At 40.0% G+C, this 7,439-nt stretch overlaps 1 pseudogene across 1 annotated transcript; it reads left to right on the forward strand.

Moving 5' to 3' along the window:
• Positions 1-4,486: 4,486 nt before the first annotated feature.
• Positions 4,487-6,117, forward strand: LOC309652012 (COP9 signalosome complex subunit 8 pseudogene; annotated as a pseudogene). Its single transcript has one exon. The product of its transcript is annotated as a COP9 signalosome complex subunit 8 pseudogene (transcript).
• The last annotated feature ends 1,322 nt before the right edge of the window (positions 6,118-7,439 follow it).

Here is a 7,439-nt window from a genome sequence, read left to right on the forward strand (position 1 = left end):
GCTGCTCCAGGGCCTTGACATTGACAGAGCCCCTCCACGGATAGCATTTAGTCTGGGTTTACTCCAGCCACACACTTGGGTCCAAGAAAATGAAATTTCCAAAATAATAGCCCATCTGCTGGCTACATAAACCATAACTTTATGGGACAACAAACTCTGGGTTTTAAACAGTTGCTTCACAAATAGAGTTCGAAGCCTTGCCTATTAGTAAGCTGGGAATGACCTTAGTGACCTCAAGCCTAGGATGGTCATGTGGCGACATTGTACAGGGAGCAGGGAGCTGTGGCAATCTATAGTGACCTCTTCCTTCCATGGTCCCTATCCCAGTGAATGACGCCACCATGTATCCAGGTGAACAAGCCAGAAAACTTTCCAGCCTTCTCTGCCACAAATCTCTCCTTCGCTCACTAGGCTCCTATCCCACTGGCCTTTTCTCTGTCCCTCATACACTCCAAGCTTGTTCTTGTCTCCAGGCCTTTGCATTTGTTGTTCTTTATGCCTGGCATACGCTTCCGGTCTACCTCCATCTTTATTTAACTATCTCTTACCACTGTGCACAGCATAGCCTACAAAATATGAGATCACCACCACTGGGTGGTGATGCAAGGCCAGTCACTAGAATGTAAGCTCCATGGGACCAGGGACCACTGTGTATCCCCTGGAATATTAAGGAGCTCAATAAATATGTGCTGGAATGATGACTGGTCATAGCAAGTCACCAGTGAAGGCAATGTAGAGTACCCCCTTTTCACTTCCATAGTCTTGGGGATCACATGTGACTTATGTTTAACTTCACCTTCACATGGGGCAGTGTAATGGTGGAAGTAGTTTCATAGAATTTCTTTCCATGCTTTGCCTCTTCCTCTGGGTGAAGAAGTCAGACCCAAGAGCAGCTTCAGTGATTTGTTTTGACTATGTCTGATAAGCAAGTAATCGACATCAAGCACTAGTGCTCTGCAAATGACTGAAAGCCTTTCCTATTATTTTTTCTGGGAAGTTTCCCTTTGATATAATCATTTTGGGATCATGCACATTGTTTCAAGCACACAACCTTCCAGTAGGATAAGTTCATTGTCTATCTCCTTACCTCCCCTCCTCTCCCCTTCTCCATGCATGAGACTGTAAATTACATGAAGGCAGGGATTTTGCCTATTTTGCTCATCAATCTATTCCCAACATCCAGCGTGGGCCAGGCACCTCATGGGTGTTCAACTAATGTTTGTCGAATTAATGAATGAGGCCAGAGATGGGATACCCCTGATTCCTGGTTTCTAAGCCATGTAATACCCAGAAAAGAAATCTTCTGCTTTATTTGCACTCTGGGTCACTGGTCACTTGCCTTATTGTTAAGAAGGATCAAGCTTTACTGAAAGGATTTCACTGGCAAGACAAGTTGATCTCATTTTGGTGAGCCCATTCTGGCCGCATACAGTGTTACTGGGATCTTAGAAAACAAAAATCCAGTATAATTTTCAACATATTAAAAGTGATATATGTCTTAAACAACCATTGTGTCAAAGAACAAACCAAAAAGGAAATTAGAATATGCCTCGAGACAAACGAAAATGAAAACACAGCATACCAAAACTTATGGGATGCAGCAAAAGCAATAATACTAAGATGGAAATTCATACTAATAAATACGTATATTGAAAAAGAAGAAAGATCTCAAAATAACCTAACTTTACACCTCAAGGAGCTAGAAAAAGAAGACAGCACAAAGTTATCAGAAGTTATCACAAAGTTATCATATGGAACCAGAAAAGATTAGAGCAGAAATAAATGAAATAAGGAATAGAAAACAATTTTAAAAACCAATGAAATTTAGAGTCGGTTTTTTGAAAAGATGAACAAATCAACAAGTCCTTGGATTGGCTAAGAAAAAAAAAAGAGGACACAAATAAAATCAGAAATGAAAGAAGAGAAATTACAACTAATGCTACAGAAATAAAAAGGATCATAAAAGACTACTATAAATAATTATATGCTAACAAATTGGACAACCTAGGAGAAATGGGTAAATTCCTAGAAAAATACAATCTACCAAGATTAAATCATGAAAAACTAGAAACTCTGAACAGACCTATGACTAGTATGGAAATTGAATCAATAATTAAAAACCTTCCAACAAACAAAACCCCAAATACCTTCACAGGTGAATTCTGCCAAATGTTTTAAAAAGAATTAATGCCAATCCTTCTCAAGCTCTTCCAAATAATTAAAGAGGAGGGAACACTTTCAAACTCATTTTGAGAGGCCAGCATTACCCTGATATCAAAGCCAGACAAAGACATCACAAGAAAAGAAAATTACAGACCAATATCCCTGATAAATATAGATGCAAAAATCCTCAACAAAGTACTAGCAAACCAAATCCAACAGCATATCAGAAGTATCATATGCCATGAACAAGTGAGATTTATCCTTGGAATGCAAGAATACGTGGAAATCAATTAATGTGATTTACCACAGTAACAGAATAAAGGATAAAAATCACATGATCATCTCAGTATATGCAGAAAAAACATTTGACAAAATTCAACACCTTTCATGATAAAACCTCTCTACAAGCTACCTACAGAAGGAATGCACCTCAACATAATAAAACCATATATGACAAGCGCACAGCTAACGTCATACTCAATGGTGAAAAATTAAAATCTTTACCTCTAAAATCAGAAACAAGGCAGGGATGCCAACTCTTGCTACTCCTATTCAGCATAGTACTGGAAGTCCTAGCCAGAGCAATTAAGCTAGAAAAAGAAGTAAAAGGCATACAAATCAGAAAGGAAGAAGTTAAACTGTCTGTATTCGCAGATGACATGATTTTATATAGAGAAAATCCTAAAGACTCCATTAAAAGAAACTGTTAGAACGAATGAACAAGTTCAGTAAAGTTGTAGGATACAAAATAACATAAAAAGCAGTTGCATTTCTATATACTAACAATGAACTATCTGGAAAGGAAATTAGGCAAACAGTCCCATTTACAATACCACCAAAAAGAATAAAATACTTGGGAATAAACTTAACTAAGGAGGTGAAAGACTTGTGTACTGATAACTACAAAATGTTGATGAAAGAAATTTAACAAGACACAAGCAAATGGAAAGAAGTCTCATGTTCATGGATTGGAAGAATTATTATTGTTAAATGTCCATACTACCCAAGGTGATCTACAGTTTCAATTCAATCTCTATCAAAATCCCAAAGGCATTCTTTACAGAAATAGAAAAACAGTTCTAAAATTCATATGGAACTAGAAAAGACCATGAAGACCCATATCAATCTTGAGAAAGAGGAACGAAACTGGAGGTATCACACTTGCTGATTTCAACATATATTACAAAGCCCCAGTAATCAAAACAGTAAGGTGCTGACATAAAGACAGACATATAGATCAATGGAAAAGAATAGAAAGCCCAGAAATAATTACATACATGTACCATCAACTGATCTTTGGCAAGAGTGCTAGCAATAAATAATGGGGAAAGAATAGCCTCTTCAACAGATGGTGCTGGGAAAACTAGATATCCACATTCAAAAGAATTTTAATTGGACCCTTATCTTACACCAAACATAAAAATCAACTCAAAATGGATTAAAGACTTAAATGTAATACTCAGATCTGTAAAGCTCCTTGAAGAAAACCTAGTGGAAAAGCTTCATGATGTTGGTCTTGCTAATGATTTCACAGATATGATACCAACAGCACAGACAGCAAAATAATAAATAAACAAGTGGGGTTTTATCAAACCAAAAATCTTCTGCACAGCAAAAGAAACAATCATCACAGTGAAAAGGCAACCTATGGAATGGGGAAAAATAATTCCAAACCATATATCTGATGCAGAGTTAACCTTCAAAACATACAAGGAAGCCCTACAAATCAATAGTAAAACAAAACAAAACCCCAGAACCCTAGTAACCCAATTTAAAAATGGGCTAAGGACTTGAATAAATATTTCTTTAAAGAAGACAATACAAATGGCCAACAGGTATATGAAAGGTGCTGAATGTCACTAATCATCAGGGGACTACAAGTCAAAACCACAATGAGATAGCACCTGTCAGGATGGCTCTTATCAAAAAAACCCAGAAGAATGTGGAGAAATTGGAGCCCTTGTACACTATTGGTGGGAATGCAAAATGATGCAGCCACTACAGTATGGAGTTTTCTCAAAAAATTAAAAGTAGAATACCAGGGACTTCCCTGGTGGTGCAGTGGATAAAACTCCGTGCTCCCAATGCAAGGGGTCCGGGTTTGATCCCTGGTCAGGGAACTAGATCCCACATGCATGCCGCAACTAAGAGTTTGCATGCCACAACTAAGGGGCCCACGTGCTGCAACTAAGGACCTGGCGAGCCACAACTAAGGAGCCCGCCTGCCACAGCTAAGACCTGGTGCAACCAAATAAATAAATAAATATTTTTTAAAAAATAGAACTACCAAATGATCCAGCAATCCCACCTCTGGATATTTATCCAAAAGAATTGAAATCAGAGTCTGAGGTCCGGCTCGGCGGGGAGGTTCGGTGGCGGTACCGGCCGGGAAAATGCCAGTGGCGGTGATGGCAGAAAGTTCCTTTAGTTTCAGAAAGTTGCTGGATCAGTGCGAGAACCAGGAGCTCGAGGCTCCAGGAGGAATTGCTACACCCCCAGTGTATGGTCAGCTTCTAGCTTTATATCTGCTTTATAATGACATGAATAATGCAAGATATCTTTGGAAAAGAATACCACCTGCTATAAAATCTGCAAATTCTGAACTTGGGGGAATTTGGTCGGTAGGACAAAGAATCTGGCAGAGAGATTTCCCCGGGGATCTATACCACCATCAGCGCTCACCCGTGGTCTGAGACGGTCCAGCCAATCATGGAGGCACTTAGAGTTGCCACCCGGAGGCGAGCCTTCGCCCTGGTCTCTCAGGCATATATGTCCATCATCGCCGACGATTTTGCAGCCTTTGTTGGACTTCCCGTGGAAGAGGCTGTGAAAGGTATCCTAGAACAAGGATGGCAGGCAGACTCCACCACAAGGATGGTCATGCCCAAAAAGCCAGTTGCAGGGGCCCTGGATGTTTCCTTTAACAGGTTTATTCCCTTTTCAGAGCCTGCCCCCGTCCCGCCCATCCCCAATGAACAGCAGTTAGCCAGACTCACCGATTACATGGCCTTCCTCGAAAACTGACTTACCATTCTGAGTTCAAGATCCACCTTCAGCATCCTGAATACTGACAGAAAAATGTAAAATTTTTATTTTCAATTTTATTGGATGGATTAAGCACCTCAGCATTCCTTACTGAGTATGTGATAAAATACGTATATAATATAAAGTATATTATATATATATTTTGTCCTTAAACATGCTGAATCGTTGTTGAAACAGTTCTCATTTTGTAATATTTGACAGTTTGGATGGAGCCCGTCAGTATTAGGCAGTCAGTTTATATTTCCTAGTGACTCATAAAATGCAGCTCTCCTGCCTCGTGTAGAACAGTGGTTGTCAGCTGTTTTCTTCTGCCCCGGCTCACAGCACACTCCCATCTCTACCACAGGTTGATAGTTGCAGTGATGCATCTGGGGTTTGAGGAGGACTGTCCCCAGGGGCAGTATCTGAAGTGCTGGGGACTCTGATTCACCCCCTTTGGAGAATATGCTCTTTTTCTCTCCCCTCCTGAGAATCACAAATATAAAATGCTGAGATAGAGCTGAGGAACAAAGACCATCTCCCTAGTAAACCAGCCTGTTAACTTTAGATTTCTTTCTGAGAGTGTGAGTACATCCATTGCTGGCAGTGGAGGGCTTGCCATGAAAATGCGACTTATTAAAGACATTCATGAGAAGTATTAAGTTGTAATGTTTCCTTTCAGAAGAAGGGATTAAGTGTGGAATGCATTGTTTGGGAAAGAAGCTAGTAAGTGATACACTTTGTATCAGGCTATTGGTTGCTTATATTTAGCCCTTGGGTCAAGTTCTGCCCTTTAGAGAAATACTGAACAAGTCTTTCATTTTTTGTGTGACAGCCCTCTGAATATTTGAAGTTGTTTATTGTATCTTCAGGTTAAAACCACCCCCTAGTTCATTTATTCTGCATTTGTTCAATAAATATTTAATTGAATTCTTAAAAAAAAAAAAAAAGAAAGAAAGAATTGAAATCAGTAGCTTGAAGAGATTTTAGCACTCCTATGTTCATAGTAGCACTATTCCCAATAAGCAAGATGTGGAAACAACCTAAATGTCCACTGACAGATAAATGGATAAATAAACTGTGGTATATACATATAATGGAAGACTATTCATCTTTAAAAAAAAAAAGGAAATTCTGCAGTATTCGACAACATGGATGAACTTTGAGGACATTATACTAAGTGAAATGAGCCAGTCACGGAAAGACAAATACTGCAATGATGGCACTTATATGAGGTATCTAAAATAGTCAAATTCATAGAATCAAAGAGGGAAATGGTATTTTCCAGGGGCTGGGGGCAGGGGGAATGGGGACTTACTAATCAATGGGCATAAAGTTTCATTCAAGCAAAATGAATAAATTCTAGAGGTCTGCTGTGCAACATTGCACCTGTAGTCAACAATAATATATTGTACACTTAAAATTTGTTAAAAGGTAGATCTCATGTTACATGTTCTTTCCACAATAAAATAAAATAAAAATAAATTATTAAAAAGAATGCAAAAATGTGATCTACCTCCTCCTGTGATAATGATGGTAATAGTAATAGTAATAATAATATTAGCTATCATTTATTGAGTGCTTATTATATACCAAGCACCTTGCTAAGAGCTTTGCATGCATTGCCTCCTTTAATCTCAACAGTGGCTTGAGCTCCTTTCTCTCCAGGGCCTTAGTTTCTCCTGGAAGAAAGTGAGACACAGCCCAGTGTTGGGGGCAGGGATCTGAGAGGCAGCAGCCAAGAACTGCAGCAGGAAGGCTTCCTGCTCCCCAGGATCTGCTGACCCATTCTGTTGTCAGGCTTCCAGTACTGAAGGTGGGCATTAAAAATACATCCCCAAATTCAGGCAAGGCTTTACTGGGGCCCCTGCTGTAGCAGGGGGAAGAGAGAACAAACAACAGTTCTTTTGTTTGCTCGCTCCCCAAGGAGGGGCGAGCTTGTTCCTTACATGGGGTGAGGGTAGGGGTGTGTCCAGGGGTCAGGCCAGAGAGCTGGCTTAGGTGTTTTGCCCACCCCGCTGGTGGTGTTGTGTGCAGGGGGCAGCTCAGTCCCCTGCTGTTGTTCACAACATCCTGTTTTTGCTCCAGGCTCTTCAAAAGTGTCCGTTGGGCTTTTTGGTCTCTTTGTATCTTTTGGGTCCAGACTTTGCCCCAAATGTAGGCAGTTATTTTTAGTCAGTTTCTTTGTATTTTGTTGCTTGAGGAGAGGTGTGTCCAGGCGCAAGCATTGCAGCCCTGCAGCAAAGGGCCCC

This window comes from Balaenoptera physalus, assembly GCF_965194825.1.
Source record: "Balaenoptera physalus genome assembly, chromosome: X".
In the NCBI taxonomy this organism is placed as follows: Eukaryota; Metazoa; Chordata; class Mammalia; order Artiodactyla; family Balaenopteridae; genus Balaenoptera; species Balaenoptera physalus.